Below are 19,758 nucleotides of genomic sequence, written 5' to 3' on the forward strand. Positions count from 1 at the left end.
GTATAGCCTGTAAAGCACTAAGGGAGTCTGAGACAACCACAAATGATGACACAGGCATAGATGCAATACGGATAAGTGCTGTAAGGATGGCATATAATTCAGCAGTAAAAATACTAGCTGAAGATAGTAAATGCCCTTGTACGACGCTGTCCGGAAACACTGCTGCGAATCCTACGCCGTCAGAAGACTTAGAGCCATCTGTGTACACAGCAATGGCATGAGAATGAGAGTGAAAGTGGTCAAGAAAAAGAGAGCGGGAAGCGACCGTAGACAGTTGGGCTTTCGAGCAAGGGAGGGAGAAAGAACAGACTCGAACAGCTGGAACTTCCCAGGGGGGTAGGGAAAAGTGAGATGCTACATGTACATAGAAAGGTGGTAGTTGAAGAGAAGACGAGCGAATGAAGGCGAAGAGAGAAGGGACGGAGTAAGCAGGGGCGGCGAACAAATAAAGAATGTCTACTAATATCAGTGACCATTCTATAAATGGAAGGATTGCGGAGATCATGAGAGCGTACATAGTAGCGCAGGCAATGGGCATCACGGCGATCGGATAAGGATGGAACGTTCGCTTCTGCATAGAGGCTTTCGACAGGGGAAGAGCGAAAAGCACCAAGGCATAAACGTAATCCTTGGTGATGAATGGGGTTAAGGCTAGAGAGAGTAGCAGGAGATGCCGCTGAATAGATCTGGTCACCATAATCAAGTTTCGATAAAATAAGGGTGGAATGTAGGTGAAGGAGGGTTCGACGATCAGCTCCCCACGAAAGATGAGCAAGGGTTTTAAGAAGGTTCAGCCGGCTGTGACAAGTTGCCTTCAGAGAGGTAATGTGAGGTTTCCAGGATAACCTACGATCAAAGAGGAGGCCCAGAAACTTGACTGTATCACGTTCAGGGATACGTGAGCCATAGAGGTACAAAGGATGATCAGAGATGACAGAGCGTCTAGTGAAAGTGATTTGGTGGGTTTTAGTGCTGGAAAATTTAAACCCATGTGTGGTGGCCCAATTGGAAACACGGTCGACTGCATGCTGGAGAGAAACTGTAAGGAGGTGACAGTCAGCGCCTGCACAGGCAATAGCGAAGTCATCAACATAGAGTGATGACCAAATATTTGATGGAAGACTAGAGGCCAAATCATTAATAGCAAGGAGAAAAAGTGTTGTGCTCAGAACACATCCCTGGGGGACACCTTCAGCTTGGACAAAGTCTGGGGAGAGCACATTATTAACCCGAACACGGAAATGCCTGTCAGTTAAAAAGTTCTTAAGGAAGGATGGTAGATTGCCTCGAAGGCCTAAGGAGTGGACTTGGGCTAAAATATTATACCTCCAAGTTGTGTCATATGCCTTCTCAAGGTCAAAAAATATGGCAATAACTGAGTGGTTATTCGCAAAGGCATTACGAACATACGTATCCAAGCGCAGTAAGGGGTCTATGGTAGAACGTCCCTTACGAAAGCCATATTGACGAGTGGAGAGACTGTTGTGTGTCTCTAAATACCACACTAAACGTCTATTTACTAGACGTTCCATTACTTTGCAAACTGCACTGGTAAGAGCAATGGGACGATAGTGGGAGGTTTCATGTCCCGTAGTGCCTGGTTTGCGGAAAGGGAGAACAATGGCGGATTTCCACAGCTGTGGAAGAACTCCTTGTGACCAAATAAGATTGTAAAGGCGTAATAGGACTGCAAGGGCTGACTGATGTAAATGTTGTAGCATACGAATATGAATGTCGTCGGGCCCAGCTGCCGATGATCGACAAGCTGAGAGTGTTGCCTCCAGTTCTTGAAGTGTAAAAGGCACATTATACTGTTCTTCTCTGAGAGAAGAAAAGTCCAAGGGTGCTAACTCTCTGGCAGACTTTGAGGAAAGAAATGAGGGGCATAGATGGAGTCCCTGAGAAATACGGACCAGATGATTGCCAATTTCATTGGCAACATCTAGTGGGTTTGCTATATCAACACCGGCAACTCGCAGAACAGGAGCCGGGTCAGGAGAATATTTACCACTCAGTTTTCGTACTTTTTTCCAGACTGCACTCATAGAGGAAGCAGAGGTGATGGTGGAGACATAATCTCGCCAGCAAGTGCGTTTAGCGTCACGGATGACACGGCGAGCGATCGCACGCTTCTGTTTAAAATCAAGGAGTCGCTCTGTGGTTCTATTGTACCGGTACCTGCCCCATGCAGCGCGTTTCAAACGTACTGCACGAGCACAAGCAGGAGACCACCAAGGCACGCATTTCTGAGAATGCCTGCCCGAAGTTTGGGGTATAGAATGAGAAGCTGCGGTGAAAACGGAGGACGAGAAGAGGTGTAAAAGCTCATCGATGGAGGACGAAGAAGGAACCTCTTTAAAAACAGTCAGGTGTGAGTAAAGGTTCCAATTTGCCCGATTAAATTGCCAGCGTGGGGTGCGAAGAGGTGGCGAATATGAAGGGGAAGAAAGAATGATTGGGAAATGATCACTGTCATGTAAGTCCGGGAGAACAGACCAAGTAAAGTCTAATGCGGCGGAGGAAGAGCAAACTGAGAGATCGATGCAAGAGAGAGTATGAGTCCGAGGATCAAAATGGGTGTGAGTACCTGTATTTAAAACATGGAGGGGGTGGGTGGCAAGAAAAGCCTCTAACTGAATTCCACGGGAATCACAGTGAGACCCTCCCCAGAGGAAATGGTGGGCATTAAAATCACCAAGTAACAGAATCGGTGGCGGTAATGACGAAACAAGGAAGGCAAAATCCGGAATAGATAATGCCCGAGAAGGAGAGAGATATAAAGAACAGAGCGTATACCACCTATGTAAGTGGATACGGGCTGCTGTGTAATGCAGCGAAGTATGAATAAATAGTTGATGGTACGGAATATCAGTGCGGAGAAGAAGGGCACTTTCATTAAAGGTCCCATCAGGAAAAGGATCTGAAGAATACAACAAATTATAGCCTGAGATGTGAGAAATAACAGCAGAGTGTAATTTTGGTTCCTGTAAGCAAACACCAACAGGGGCAAACTGGGAGAGTAACATCTGAAGCTCACCCCGATTACCCCTGAGGCCGCGTATATTCCACTGTAAAAAGGCCATGATTGGCAATGATAAAGATACTTGAAATCCGCAGGTAAGGGTTCCTACGGACTAGAAGGGTTAGAAAAGTCCACATGCGGAGGCAGTGGAAAATGTTCAAGCAGCGAAGGAACGGTGCGCTGTGAAGAAAGGAGTTGCGCAGATGGAGCAGAGGAGAGAGAAAGAGCGGAAGGTGGATCAGTGTCCATTGATGGTTTGGTCTCTGCAATATATTCAGAGATTGCTTCAAGTGTTTCGGAATTCAGAGATGTCGTATGGGAGACAATATTGGGAATGGTAGGGGGAGGATGAGTAAAGATTGGAACTGTATTGGACTGTACCAAGGTAGGGGGGGGCAAAAGGGTGGAGGGAACTGGAGAAGCGTGGCAGGGGACAGAAGAGACAGGAACCTGGGAGGTGGCAGAAGAGGAAGAAACTTGGGAGGGAACAGGGGAGGAAGGTACATTACGAGGAGGAGGGTGAACCTCTGCACTTGTAACCGAGCCAGTGAGAGGGGAAGAACTAGGGACAGAGACAGGGAGGGTAAAATGAGGAGGTGGAAGATGGGTAGGAGGTGTTACCGGACCTTTTTTTGACTTTTGAGAAGTAGAGGGACGATTGGGAAGAGGTGTCGTACGAGGTCTCGTCGATACTGAGGCTTGTAAGAGAGAACTCGAAGAAGCGAGATTAGACTGAGGCGTTGAAGTAGGGACGTCTGAGCCGAGGACAGCAAAAGGATTAGATACAGGAGTGATTATGGGAGAGGTAACCACAGAGGTGGGTGTAGAAGATGGGATACCAGAAGTGGGGGGACGTTTTGAAACACGGGAATAAGAAACACGTGGGAGTCTCCCTTGGAGGCGGAGATGAGAAACTGCCATGGCATAAGGGAGACCTTCTGTCTCTTTGAGGTAACGGATTTCCCGCTCGTTTAAATAGACCTGACAACGGCGAGAGTACGAAGGGTGAGCCTCATGACAGTTAAGGCAAGAGGGAGATCGATTGCAAGACGTATTAGAATGGTCATCGGCACCACAGACTGGGCATTCGGCGATAGATCTGCAATATTTCGCTGGATGGCCAAATCGCCAGCAATTTCTACACTGTTGTGGTGTAGGGATCACCTTTCGAACTTGTAACCGATGTCCTGCTATATAAACGGAGGATGGGAGTTCTCGGCTGTCAAAAGTTAAACGAGCCACATTGCTAGGGTATCGTCTCCGCCCACGGGCAGGAAGAACGTAAGTGTCTACCTTGAGGATTGGGAGATCTTGGAGTTCCAGCTGTTCGAGAATGTCGGTGCCACATGTCTGGAAATTTTGTTGAACTATGGTATGGGGCAGAATAACGGTACCACTACAAGAATTGAGGGAATGATGTTTTTCAAGGGTGACAGGAACAGTATCTATATGGGAAAGACGAGAGAGCTCACGAGCCTGGGTAGCATTCTGTACGGTAATGATGCGCGTACCGCTCTTAAGAGCATGAAAAGAAATATCTTTACCAACATGGCGTAGGAGTGCCTTGCCAATACTATGGTCAGAAAGATAGGCAGTAGAGGAAGTTGGTCGTAAAGTGAAGAATTTAGTCCACTGTTCAGTCTGAAACTGAGCGTGGAAAGGTAGTGAAGGACGTGTCAATCGTTTCTGAGAAGAACGAGAAGGTGAAGGTGGAGAAGTATCATCAGCAGGTAATTGTCGTTGACGTTTAGGCGTGGGACCAGAGTTGGTCCGACGTGGAACGGGTCGGCGATTTGAAAATTGCCGCACCGTAGAGGGAGAGGCCGGAAGCATAGTCAGAGGAGAGCGAAGGTCTGATAAATCGAAGGAGTCAGTCGAGGCCTCAGTACCTGAAGCGGGTGAGGAAACAGCACCGGCAATAGGTACAGAGGCATGAGGAATGTCTGAAGAGTGGTCCAAAGACGAGGCGGGGTCAGAACGGGGTGCGGTATCAAGAAGGGGCCCGGGGGTACTAGGTTCATGGACTAGGGCTGCCATGGTTAGGTTACTTCTTTCTTTTTGTTTTTAAGAAAAAAAAAGAAAGAAGAAAAGAAAATAAAAACAAAAAAAAGAAAAAAAAAGGGGGGACCGGGGAGGGATAGTTCCTAGGAGGAATGAAAGGGCCAGAAATCTCCCTCCGCGCCCAAGAGGACTCGACACCGCTAGTAGCGCAGATGCAGCATGGAACCCGTGCCATACCCTACCCTTCATGCCAGTAAACCAGCAATCTGGGATAGCAACCTCACATCTGCCGAGCTACCTCGGTGGACAAAAGAGAGGGCGGCCGGATATCCGCCACAAAGCATACCTCCTTCAGCCACCACCCCCGGAATCCGAAAGGTGGCTTCCAGAGATACACCCGTCGCCCAAAAGACACCCAAAGCTACTCCGGGATACCGGAGAGGGATCGGGACATCCCTAGGCAATCCAGATTCCACGGCAAACTACGCCACCGCCAAGAAACCTCAACGGAATGGGATGGACCCCGGTGTCCTTTCCCCTACCTAGGAACTAGCGCGCCTGTGGGAGAAATCACGAAGGCTAAAAAGAGGAAGGGCAAAAGGGAGGGGTGAGGAGGAGGAGGAGGAATGGAAAAAGGGGAGGATGGGGAGGATGGGATAGGGGAGGGGAGAATGGGGGGTAATTAGGTTCGGTCTGAGGAAGAAGACTGTCTAAATTAAAGAAATTTGAGGTATAGGAGACAATTGATTAGGCGACTTGTTTTCAGGAGTAGATCCAAAATTCAAGGATAATTGGGTCTACAACTGGTTGCTATACGTAAAAAGCAATACTCAGTTCACAATTATTATCCATTTCTTTAGGGCTTGCTTTGTGGCTTAGCGCTTCTTTTTGATTATAATAATAATTTAGGGCTTGCTTCTCCAACACTTCTTATCATAATGTTGATGTAATCTTACATGTTTACTTCAAACTAACCAGAAAACCCATTGTATTTTTATTTGAATGAAAATTAGTAACTGATTTTCAAGGATAATGGACAGGGAAAATTGTTAGGGTAACTACTGTTCACTTAAGTACATATACAGTTGTACTTTCTTGATACGAGGTATGAAGTAAACTAGTTGCTTTTGTGGCAAAAATAGTACTGAATCTAACAGTAAACCCCCAATTGTAATGGCTAATAGGGGTGAAGTGGGTGGCTGGTAATGGCTAATGTGGTGTATATAATGAATGTTTGCTGTGATTGTAACTGTAACAGACAATTCTGTCTTGTATTTTTGAAGTCCATTCAATTGGGGGTTTATTTATAGACATTTTCTTGACAACAGACATTTAGCATACATTTTACTACTTTGGCACAGATATTTGCTATTGTCAGTAGGTCACCCTTACTCCTAAATGTTGTAATATATCCCATTTTAATTCATTAAATAAAAGATACTGTATATGTTATATTCAGTTAGTGTATACTATATGTTGTCCATAGACAACATATATATACCATGAGCAGCTCTTCACTAATTTGCATGTCTCATTATCTACATATAAAATATATCTTAGGGAAAGGAAGTAGAGAGTGATTATCAGGCATTATGGGGAAGAGTAACTAGCAGGGTTCTGCAAGGATCAGTATTAGGCCCAGTACTATTTTTGGTTTATGTGAATGACATTCCAGATGGGACTGACTGATTGAGATATATCCCTGTTTGGTGATGATGTAAAACTAATGAGAATAAAAATATAAGGACAAGGAAAGTGTCCAAAGGGATCTGGACAAATTGCAAGAGTGGAGATGAATGATTGCTTGAATTCAACCCCAGTAAATGCAAGGTAATGAGAATTGGGGAAGGAGCACGAAGACCAGAAACGGGATATAGACTAGGGGGATGGAGGCTGCAGACTTCACTCAAAGAAAAAGACCTAGGGTTGAGCATAGTGCCCAGTATAATACTATAGGCTCACATCAGCTGAATAACCTCTGCACTCAATACTCTTTGGCAAACCATACCATGGATGGGGTTTGAACCCATGGTAAGAGAGTCTCAAAACTCCAGACAGTCGCGTTAGCCCATCAGTGGTATGGTTTGTTTGCAATCGTGGCATTACGATTTCGTGAGTCATGTTGACCTCTTTGGTAAATTTAAGAATAACTTTCGTGAATCTCAAGAGTCATTCCACACCCTTTATACAACGTACGTTTGGCCCATTTTCGGAGTATGTTGAACCAGTGTGGAATCCACCTGAAAAAGCATGCTCAGAAACAAGGCTTGTTTCTGAGCTGAAGGGTATGCACTTTCAGGAGAGGATAACAAAACTGCACCTAACTACAGTGAAGGACAAAATAATCAGGGATGACATGACAGCATACAAATTATTCAGAGGGAACTGATAAGGGAGACAGTGATAAGGTGTTTCAGAGATGAGAAATGTGAAATTAAGGACTCACTTGACAGTTAAAGGCACAGATGAGCCACAAGAATGTTAGGAAGCATTTCTTCAGTCTCAGAGTGGTCAAGAAATGGAATGATCTTAGTGAAAAAGCGGTGGAGACAGGCTCCATACATAGTTTTAACACTTTCAGGATTGTGACCCCTACTCTCAAACTTGCTTGAAGGGTTGCAAAATTTAAAAAAAAAAAAAAATTCTTATGAAATGGTAGAGAATCTTTTATTGAAGATAATAAAACAAAAGGTACAAAAATTTGATGGAAAACTGAAGAAATTACACTTTCACAAAATTTGCTGCATTAGCGATATTTAAGATTGAGACACTTATGCAACATATGGGAATCTTTATTGAGGAAACGTTTCGCCACACAGTGGCTTCATTAGTCTAATATAAGCAGAAAGGTGTAAGGAGAGGAGGAGTTTGAGGTAATCAGTCCCTAAGCCTGGAGTCGATGTGTTCAGTCCATCAGTCTTGTAGAATGTACGGCAAAGGGCCGTAGACGTGGGTTGTATACTGTAGTCAGGTGAGGCAAAGCAGGAGGAGGCGGGGTCATAGTGGAACCATCCACTAGTCTAAGTAGGGATCTTGATACAAAGAATTCTTCAAAACTTGTCCAACCTTTGGACGAAGACCTACTTAGACTAGTGGATGGTTCCACTATGACCCCGCCTCCTCCTGCTTCGCTTCACCTGACTACAGTATATAAGCCATGTCTGCAGCCCTTTGCTGTACATTCTACAAGATTGATGGGCTTAACACATCGACTCCAGGCTGAGGGACTGATTACCTCAAACTCCTCCTCTCCTTACACCTTTCTGCTTTGTATTGGACTGATGAAGCCATTGTGTGGCAAAAAGTTTCCTGAATAAAGATTCCCATATGTTGCATAAGTGTCTCAATCTTCAACTTGCCAGTTTTTTAAAACATTTATCACAAAGCGATATTTACGCATTGGCAATTTAGTCCGCTTTGAGTCCGATTTTAGGCCAATTCCATTGTTCCAGTTGACCAAATTCTTAGCTATTTTGCTAGTACAGTGGTCCCCTGGTATACGATATTAATCCGTTCCTGAGAGCTCATCGTATGCCAAAATTATCGAAAGGCGAATTAATTTTCCCCATAAGAAATACATGTAATGGAAATCAAATTAATCCGTGCAAGACACCCAAAAGTATGAAAAAAAAATTTTACCACATGAAATATTAAGTTTAATGCACACAAACTGAAGAAGACATGCACAGTTTGTAGTACTCTACTAACAATAGAATACATGACACTAATTTTAATGAAGATCTGGTGATGATTGATGGGATGGGAGGAGGGGAGAGTGTCAAACTTATTGTTTAGAAGGGGAATCCCCTTCCATTAGGACTTGAGGTAGCAAGTCCTTTTCCAGGGTTACTTCCCTTCTTCTTTTAATGCCACTAGGACCAGCTTGAGAGTCAGTGGACTTCTGTCGCACAACATATCTGTCCATAGAGGCCTGTACCTCTCGTTCCTTTATGACTTTTCTAAAGTGGTTCACAACATTGTCATTGTAATAGTCACCAGCACGGCTTGCAATAGCTGTGTGAGGGTGATTGTCATCCATGAAGGTTTTCACCTTCGTCCACATTGTACACATTTCTTTAATCTGTGAAGTAGGCAACTTCCTCAATTTCTCTATCCCCTCCTCTGAAGCAGTTTCCTCAGGTCTGGCCTCTTGCTGTTGAAGATGATCTAGCAGCTCATCAATGGTTAGTTCGTCATTGTTTTCCTCCACCAACTCTTCCACGTCCTCCCCACTAACCTCCAACCCCAAGGACTTCCCCAATGCCACAATGGTTTCCTCAACTGGCATACGATTCCCAGGGTTAGCCTCAAACCCTTCAAAACCCTTTTTGTCTACACATTCTGGCCACAGTTTCTTCCAAGCAGAGTTCAAGGTCCTCTTAGTCACTCCCTCCCAAGCCTTACCTATAAGGTTTACACAATTGAGGATATTAAAGTGATCCTTCCAAAACTCTTTTAGAGTCAATTGAGTGTCTGTGGTCACTTCAAAGCACTTTTGAAATACAGCTTTTGTGTACAGTTTCTTGAAGTTGGAAATGACCTGCTGGTCCATGGGCTGCAGGAGAGGAGTGCTATTAGGAGGCAAAAACTTGACCTTAATGAAGCTCATGTCCCCAAAAAGTCGCTCTGCCAAGTCTGTACGATGACCAGGGGCATTGTCTAATACCAGGAGGCACTTAAGGTCTAATTTCTTTTCAATTAGGTAATTTTTCACATTGGGGGCAAATGCATGGTGTAACCAGTCATAGAAAAAGTCCCTAGTGACCCATACCTTACCGTTTGCCCTCCACAGCACACACAAATTAGCCTTGAGGACATTCTTTTGCCTGAATGCTCTGGGAGTTTCTGAGTGATACACCAATAAAGGCTTCACTTTGCAATCACCACTAGCATTGGCACACATCAGAAGAGTAAGCCTGCCTTTCATAGGCTTATGTCCTGGGAGTGCCTTTTCCTCCTGAGTAATGTAGGTCCTGCTTGGCAATTTCTTCCAAAACAGGCCTGTTTCATCACAAACACTTGCTCAGGTTTCAATTCTTCACTGTCTATGTAATCCTTGAATTCCTTCACATATTTTTCAGCTGCTTTTTGGTCCGAACTGGCAGCCTCACCATGCCTAATCACACTATGTATGCCACTACGATTCTTAAATCTTTCAAACCAACCTTTGCTGGCCTTAAATTCACTCACATTACCACTAGTTGCAGGCATTTTTTCAATTAAATCCTCATGCATCTTCCTAGCCTTTTCACTAATGATCGCTTGAGAGATGCTATCTCCTGCTATCTGTTTTTCATTTATCCACACCAATAACAATCTCTCAACACCTTCTAACACTTGCGGTCTCTGTTTCGAAAACAAAGTTGCACCTTTTGCAACAACAGCTTCCTTGATTGCCGTTTTCCTGTCCACTGTAGTAGCGATGGTTGATTGGGGTTTTGTATACAACCTGGCCAGCTCCGACACACGCACTCCACTTTCGTACTTTGCAATTATCTCTTTCTTCATTTCAATAGTCATTAGCACCCTTTTTCTCGAAGGGTTGGCACTAGAAGCTTTCTTCAAATCAAATCAAATCAAATCAAAGTTTATTCTCTGTAAGGATTACAATGCAGGGTTTACAGATTTTGGTTATTGTGTGGTTTACATGTAGTAGGATAATAATTACGGAGGGGGCCACTAGAACACCTAGCATGGCTAGGCATTTCGGGCAAACTTAGATTAATTCTTAACCCTAAATTATAACAAACTGTGGAGTAAGTTGACTAAATACTAAGTGACAAATACTAGTTTGTGAGTTTAGCAATGTGAATGCTTTTGTTTTGGCACAATGCATAGTTTCTATATTGGAGTATCACAGACAAACGTATGATTAGTTTAGAATCTTTATTTTAACCCCTTCAGGGTCCAAGGCCAAAATCTGAAGTGGTGCTCCAGTGTCCAAGAAATTTTGAAAAAAAAAAAAAAAAAATTATTTTTTCTTACAGAATTAAAGAGTATATTTTTGTGATATTGGCAGTTTGGAGGGATATGTTGTGTATCTTTATACGTATATGCTTCTAAACTGTTGTATTCTGGGCACCTCTGCAAAAGCAGTGATAATGTGTGAGTGTGGTGAAAGTGTTGAATGATGATGAAAGTATTTTCTTTTTGGGGATTTTCTTTCTTTTTTGGGTCACCCTGCCTCGGTGGGAGACGGCCGACTTGTTGAAAAAAAAAAAATTGTGAAGGTAATAAGACAAAAAACAAAAATTTCTGATCAGTACTTACTGAGATACAGTGACGGGAAGTTGACCCAAAATGACCGGGTGGCGACAACATCAGTGACTTCCGCAAAATCCCATTTTTTTATTTTACATTTTTTTTATACTTTTTTCTTTTCTTTTCTATATTTTTTCTTTTTCTAATAACATTTGTGGCCTGTGAGACAAATATAATGTATATTGTATAAGTGTACACTCATTGTATTCCACGCAATAACTGCACTAATTTGTTTATCATTATATTGCTTACAAAACTTGTTTACAAGTTTATTGTAAACAAAATGATGAAAATATTAGTGCGGTTATTGTGTTGAATACAACAGTACCATATGGTACAATGGTGCCATAGGGTGCAATTGTACCATATGGTACAATGGCACCATATGATACAATGGTACCATATGGTACAATATGGCACAATGGCACATGATACAATGGTACCCTATGATACAATGGTACCATATGATAGTGGTACCATATAGCACAATGGCACCATATACAATGGTACCATATGGTGCAATGGTACCATATGGTGTAATGGTACCATATGATGCAATGGTACCATATGGTACATTGTACCATACAGTACAATGATACCATATCGTTCATTGTACCACATGGTACTGTTGTATTCAACACAATAAACACTAATATTTTCATTATTATTTTGTTTACAATAGTTGTTTACAACAAAAATATGCAAAAATGTTGTATATTAGTAATGTTCTATTATATTTTTACAAGTGTACAGGAACTTGACGTGTTCCTTGAGGTGGATGACAAAGCACTTTGTCTGGGAAACTGTGGAGTCAGTAGCTAGCTTGTGTCGCCACTCACTCAGTCTTGGCTGGTGTCTCATGCCACCAACACCTATTGACCATATGGTACACGGTTTCATATGTTACAGGGTACCATATGGTACATTGTACTATATGGTATAGGGTACCATGCAGTACAGGATAACATATGGTGCAGGGTACCATATGGTGCAGGGTACCATATGGTACAGGGTTACCATATGGTACAGGGTTACCATATGGTACAGGGTTACCATATGGCACAGGGTACCATATGTTACAGGGTACCATACAGTACAGGACACCATATGGTACAGATACAGGGATAACTATTGAAATAAGTCACCCTGACTTTTTTGGGTTATCCTAAGATTTTATACGTATGCTGCTATGTATGATAATCTATGTAATTGTATTTCTGTGCACCTGAATAAACTTACTCAAGTGCATGTGGCATCATAAGTAAGTTTATTTAGTTATACACAAATAAAGTTACATAGAATATCATACTTAGCAGCATATGTTTGGTTAACCTAGAATAACCCAAAAAAGTCAGACAGACTTATTTCCATTAGGGTCCCTGTACCCTGTACCATATGGTATAATGTACCATATGGTACCATTGTACCATATGATGTACCATATGATACCATTGTATGACATGGCACCATTGTATCATATGGTACCATTGTACCATATGGCACAATGGTACCATATGGTTCAAAACCATAGAATTCGTCTTCAGCTCCACTTCCATCAGTCTTAGAACTGTAAGTTGTGAAGAGGAGAGTCAGAATTCGCCCGGAGAGTGAGTGGGGAGTGAGAGCTTCCGTGCCGCCAGGCACTATGAACAAAGCTACTTTGCCGGCGTTCCCACAATGCCATGCGGGCGTCTAGATTTTTTCTATGGTGTGCACACTGACCACCCAAACCCATTCTCTCAGATGTAGGCCTACCAGCCTTCTCATGCTAAATTTGGCGCCGCTAGAATTTTGGCATAGATCTACGGTTTGGACCCTGAACGTAAAGCCGTAGATCTACGGGACGGACCCTGAAAGGGTTAAGATTAGGATACGTATTTCTGTGCTTATAGTCAAATGGGTGAGTGAGTGAGTGTAAATGTGGACCACCAGGTGGTTTTTATGTAGTTAGTTGATAGGGTGTATCAGGGAGATGACATATTTTCTAACAGTAGTTTGGAAGGTGATGAATGTGTCTGCTGTTCTAGAGTTTTCAGGTAGACTGGTAGAGTGTTCCAGATTTTAGGGCCTTTGATATATATTTGAGTTTTTGTAAAGGTTTAGTCGGACACGGGGAATGTCGTAGAGATGTTTGTGTCTGGTGTTATGCCTGTGGGTCCTGTCACAACTATCAAGAAAGCATTTTAGGTCAAGGTTAATATTGGAATTTAACCCTTTGACTGTCGAAGGGCCCAATCCTGAAGTTGCTCCTGGTGTCGCAAAATATTCGAAAAAAAAAAAAATTATTTTTTCTTATGAAATGATAGAGAATCTTTTCCCGATTGTAAAGACACCAAAAAAACGAAATTTGATGGAAAACTGACGGAATTACGCTCTCGCGAAGTTAGCGACTTTGGCGATATTTAAAAATCGGCAATTTCGCCCACTTTGAGCCCTATTTTCGGCTAATTCTGTTATTCCAGTCAACCAAACTCATAACTATTTCTTCAGAACTCTATTTTTTCTATCGATTGAGCACAAGAAACTGCCCATTTACCGATTTCAACTACCCAATAACATGGTCAGAAATTTGCAATTTGGCCAATTTCACGAAAATTAAAAAATACGACAATTTCAAAATAAGGTCCAGAATGAACAATGCAGACATTCCTGGCTCTAAAATAAGATTTTCTTTGTTCATCAGTCATGTCTCCAGGTCCCTGTGATATTACTCTTGCTTTTTATTTTGAAATTTTATTCAAACAAAAAATAGAAGATTTACTGTTATGCAGACTACTGCAATACTGTAATAATTGTAAAAATTACATCAACCCATTTATGACTGCGTATTAGAATGGCTATTTGGACATTTATTGGACAATGACATCATTTGTTTACTTTTGAACATCGGCAAAAATCAAACATTTCCTGTACTTTGTGCTCCATTTCCAGGTTCTTTTTATAGTAAAATTAATCAAAATCACCTCCATTTCTATAATATAGTTTCCATTCTATCAAATGAGACCATGAAAACGAGAATACAACCACAAATACTATACGAAAATAGACCACAAAGTCGGCATTTTAATTAAAAAAAACGGTCGGAGTTTTTTTTTTCTCATTATGCACTGCGTGCTCCAGGATTTTTTTTATGTGGTGCACACTGACCACACAGACCCATTCTCTCACATGTGGGCCTACTAGCTTTCTCCTGCCTGATTTGAAGCCGCTAGAATTTATGAGTATATATACGTCAAACACGGTACCTCACAAACGTATATATACGACCGCGACAGTCAAAGGGTTAAGGTCCTGTATATGTAGTTTGCACAGTAGTAAGTGTGGATGTTCTGAACAGGGAGTAAATTTAGATCTTTGAAGAGTGGGGGGGTGTGTTGCCAGGGATGGGAATTAAGCTATTATTCTTACTGCAGCTTTTTGTTGAGTTATTGTTGGCTTTAGGTGTATTGCTGCAGTTGATCCCCAAGCACAGATAGCATAGGTGAGGTATGGATAAATGAGTGAATGGTATAGTGTGAGAAGGGCATTTTGCGGCACGCAGTATCGTATCTTGGAGAGGATCCCCACCGTTTTGGATATTTTTTTGATATGTATTAGATATGGGTGCTGAAATTCAGGTTGTTGTCGAGGTATAGGCCTAGAAAATTGCCCTCATTATGTCTGGCAATTAGAGTGCTGTCGATCTTAATGTTAAGTTGTGCAGCACCTGCTCTACTACCAAACATAATATAGTAGGTTTTGTCAGTGTTAAGTGATAGTTTATTGGCTGTCATCCAAGTTGATATTTTGAGCAGCTCCTCATTAACAATGGTGTTGAAGGTGGCAAGCTTAGGGTGAGAGATGACATAAGTCGTGTCGTCAGCAAAGAGAATGGGTTTCAGGTGTTGGGATACGTTTGGAAGATCATTGATGTAAATGAGGAAGAGCAGGGGTCCAAGGACACTTCCCTGCGGAACTCCAGTATCATTCCCTGCGGAACTCCAGTATCAAGTGGCCGTGTTGATGATGCTGTGTCTTTAATGGTGACATACTGATACCTATTAGTAAGGTAGGATTTGAAATATGCAAGCACATGGCCTCTTATACCATAATGGTCAAGTTTGTGGAGTAGGATGCCGTGGTCTACAGTGTCAAAAGCTTTTCTTAGGTCAATAAAAATTCCTAGCGGATATTCCTTATTTTCCAATGGGGCCCATGGTGACTTATTTTGCAGAAACAAGCACCAAAAACACTGTGATAATATGGAATATACCGAATGTATGCTTAGATGCGAGCACACTGGCTGGCTTGTAAACACTGGCACGCACAGGGCAGTTCAGGCCACACGTGGACACGTCTCGGATGAATTGCGTGTGGTGGGTTTTTTAACGAGTGGTGAGGCAAAATTTTTGCGTTAAATTGTATCGAATACCAGATTTAATGGATACCGATGCCATCGAATACCGGGGGTCCACTGTATGTCTTCCACTCTATCGACTGAGCACAAGAATCTGCCTATTGAGCTATTTAAACTACCCAAAAAGTGATCAGAAATTGGTAATTTGGCCAATTTCACACAAATTTCACAATACAGTGGACCCTCGAGTTTCGTGATTAATCCGTTCCAGAGAGTCTGCCAAAAGTTGAAATTCATGAAACTCGAAACCATTTTCCCCGTAAGAAATAATGTAAATCCAACTAATCAGTTCAACACACCCTAAAGTATTAAGAAAAATTATTTTTTTTTTTAGATTAAATATTGATTTACATACAGAAAAGAATGAGAAATCAAGTATAAAACAATAATAACATCACACTTACCTTTACTGAAGACTCTTGTTGGTGTATGGAACATAAGAAAGCAGGAACACTGCAGCAGATCTGTTGGCACATTAGAGGCAGGTCCTTCACAAACCATCCCACTAACAGAATATTTGCCCAACCTAATTTTCAATGCTGCCCAAGCAATAAGCTTTGATAATTCTATTTACTCATGCACAAGTCCCACTCAAATCAAATCTTGTGTGTGTGGGGAAGTACCCTGGCTGGTTTGTGTGGGGAAGTACCCTGGCTGGTGTACATAAGAACATAAGAAAGCAGGAACACTGCAGCAGACCTGTTGGCCCATACTAGGCAGGTCCTTCACAAACCATCCTGCTAACAGAATATTTGCCCAATCCAATTTTCAATGCTGCCCAAGCAATAAGCTTTGATAATTCTATTTACTCATGCACAAGTCCCACTCAAATCAAATCTTGTGTGTGTGGGGAAGTACCCTGGCTGGTTTGTGTATGGAAGTACCCTGGCTGGTGTACATAAGAACATTGTAGATGAATGGTTCAGAGAACCGACACGTTGATAAATTAGACACATGTACAACTCTTGGGTATCTTTATTGAGGATAAATGAAGATACTCAAGATTTGTACATGTGTCTAATTTATCCACATAAGAACATAAGAAAGCAGGAACACTGCAGCAGACCTGCTGGCCCACACTAGGCAGGTCCTTCACAAACCATCCCACTAACAGAACATTTGCCCAACCCAATTTTTAATGCTGCCCATGCAATTAGCTCTGATAATTCTATTCACTCATGTGCATATACCACTCAAATCAAATTGCGTGTGTGGGGAAGTTTCCTGGCTGGTGGGGGTAAGTACCCTGGCTGGTGTGTTCTTTCTTTAACCCTTTGACTGTCGCAACCCCCAATCCTGAGATGTCTCCTGGTGTCGCAAAATTTAAAAAAAAAAAAATGCTTTTTTCTTATGAAATTATAGAGAATCTTTTCTCAATTGTAAAGACACCAAAAAAACGAAATTTGATGGAAAACTGACGGAATTACGCTCTCGCGAAGTTAGCGACCTTGGCGATATTTACAAATCGGCGATTTCGCCCACTTTGAACCCTATTTTCAGCTAATTCCATTATTCCAGTCAACCAAACTCATAGCTATTTCTTCAGAACTCCATTTTTCCATCGATTGAGTACAAGAAACTGCCCATTTACCGATTTCAACTACCCAATAACATGGTCAGAAATTTGCAATTTGGCCAATTTCACGAAAATTAAAAAATATGACAATTTCAAAATAAGGACCAGAATGAACAATGCAGACATTCCTGGCTCTAAAATAACATTTTCTTTGTTCATCAGTCATGTCTCCAGGCCCCTGTGATATTACTCTTGCTTTTTATTTTGAAATTTTATTCAAACAAAAAAGAGAAGATTTACTGTTATGCAGACTACTGCAATACCGTAATAATTGTAAAAATTACATCAACCCATTCATGACTGCATATTAGAATGGCTATTTGGACATTTATTGGACAATGACATCATTTGTTTACTTTTGAACATCGGCAAAAATCAAACATTTCCTGTACTTTGTGCTCCATTTCCAGGTTCTTTTTATAGTAAAATTAATCATAATCACCTCTATTTCTATAATATAGTTTCCATTCTATCAAATGAGACCAAGAAAATGAGAATACAACCACAACTACTATGCGAAAATAGACCACAAAGTCGGCATTTTAATTAACCCTTTCAGGGTCCAAGGCCCAAATCTGGAGTCACGCACCAGTGTCCAAGAATTTTCAAAAAAAAAATTTGTTATTTTTTCTTATGAAATCGTAGAGAATCTTTTTGTGAAGGTAATAAAACAAAAAGTACGAAATTTGGTGGAAAATTGACGAAATTATGCTCTCGCGAATTTTGATGTGTCAGCGATATTTACGAATCGGCGATTTTGCCGACTTTGACTCCCATTTTAGGCCAATTACATTATTCCAATCAACCAAATTCTTAGCTATTTCACTAGTATTACTTCTATTCTATCGATTGAGCACAAGAAATTGCCAAGTCAACTGTTTCAACTACAAAATAAAGTGATCGGAAATTGTTAATTTGGCCAATTTAACACAAAGTTCAAAATATTCCAATTTCAAAATAGGGTCCCGAATGAACAATGTAGGCATTCCTGGCACTAAACTAACATTTCCTCTGTTCATTAGTTATGTTTTGAGGCTTTACAAATAAATTCCATTTTGATTTTTTATTCACATAATGAATTTTTATTCACACCAAAAAATAGAAGATTTACTGTTATGCAATACTGTAATAATTGTATAAATATCATCACCATATTTGTGAATGTATATTAGACCCACCAGCTGACGTGTATTAGACGTGTGAGGTCGTTTGTTTACTCTTGAATATCGGCAAAAATTTAACATTTCTGCTACTTTGAGCTCAGTTTCAAGCCATTTCCAGTGCTAAAACCAATCAAAATCATCTCTATTTCTGTAATATGTCTTCCATTCTATCAAATGAGACCAAGAAATCGCAAATACAACTATAAAAAACATACGAAAAAACACTGCAAAGTTGCTGTTTTAATCGAAAAATCATGATTTCATTTTTTTTCTCTCATTATACACAGTGTGCTGCAGGATCTGTTTTATGTGGTGCACACATACCACATAGATGTATTCTCTCATATCTAGGCCAAAATGTACCACTCACAGTTTATCAGAGTGAGCTGAGCTCATGGCGTAGATCTACGGTTTGGACCCTGAACGTAAAGCCGTAGATCTACGGGACGGACCCTGAAAGGGTTAAAAAAAAAACAGTCAGAGTTTTTTTTTCTCATTATGCACTGCGTGCTCCAGGATTTTTTTTATATGGTGCACACTGACCACACAGACCCATTCTCTCACATGTGGACCTACCAGCTTTCTCCTGCCTGATTTGAAGCCGCTAGAATTTATGAGTACAGTGGACCCCCGGTTAACGATATTTTTTCACTCCAGAAGTATGTTCAGGTGCCAGTACTGACCGAATTTGTTCCCATAAGGAATATTGTGAAGTAGATTAGTCCATTTCAGACCCCCAAACATACACGTACAAACGCACTTACATAAATACACTTACATAATTGGTCGCATTCGGAGGTGATCGTTATGCGGGGGTCCACTGTATATATACATCAAACATGGTACCTTGTAAACGTATATATATGGCCGCGACAGTCAAAGGGTTAATTCTGTCGTGTTTCTCACCTTTACCAAAGGGCTGGCACTAGCTTTCTTTGGGCCCATGGTGGCTTAATTAGCAGTTGCAAGCACAAAAAAGAATGGATTATTATGAAATGTATCGTATGAACATGCAGGGTGATGGTCACTTGTCCACACACAATGCCACACTGACTCCTGAATGTTCAAATTCAAATTCAATTTCAAATTCAAAGTTTATTCTCTATAAGGATTACAATGCTGAGTTTACAGAATTTGGTTATTGTGTGGTTTACATGTAGTAAAGTACTAATTGCAGAGTGTGCCACTAGAACACCTAGCATGGCTAGGCATTTCGGGAAGACTTAGATTAATTCTTAATTTTAAAATATTACAAATTATGAGGTAAGTTGGTATTATGGCTCAGTGACTAAATACTAGTTTGTGAGTTCAGCAATGTGAATGCTTTTGTTTTGGCACA

General features: G+C 41.4%; 2 protein-coding genes across 2 annotated transcripts in view; one reads left to right on the plus strand and one right to left on the minus strand.

Annotated features, from left to right (window-relative positions):
• The window catches only part of LOC138853158 (uncharacterized), a 134,055-nt gene that overhangs the window by 62,176 nt on the left and 52,121 nt on the right, over positions 1 to 19,758 (plus strand). The gene's annotated exons all lie outside the window — the stretch shown is intronic.
• Positions 1 to 19,758, minus strand: part of LOC128690821 (peroxisomal N(1)-acetyl-spermine/spermidine oxidase) — a 60,884-nt gene that overhangs the window by 1,653 nt on the left and 39,473 nt on the right. The gene's annotated exons all lie outside the window — the stretch shown is intronic.

The sequence above is a fragment of the Cherax quadricarinatus genome, chromosome 24 (genome assembly GCF_038502225.1).
Source record: "Cherax quadricarinatus isolate ZL_2023a chromosome 24, ASM3850222v1, whole genome shotgun sequence".
Lineage (NCBI taxonomy): Eukaryota > Metazoa > Arthropoda > Malacostraca > Decapoda > Parastacidae > Cherax > Cherax quadricarinatus.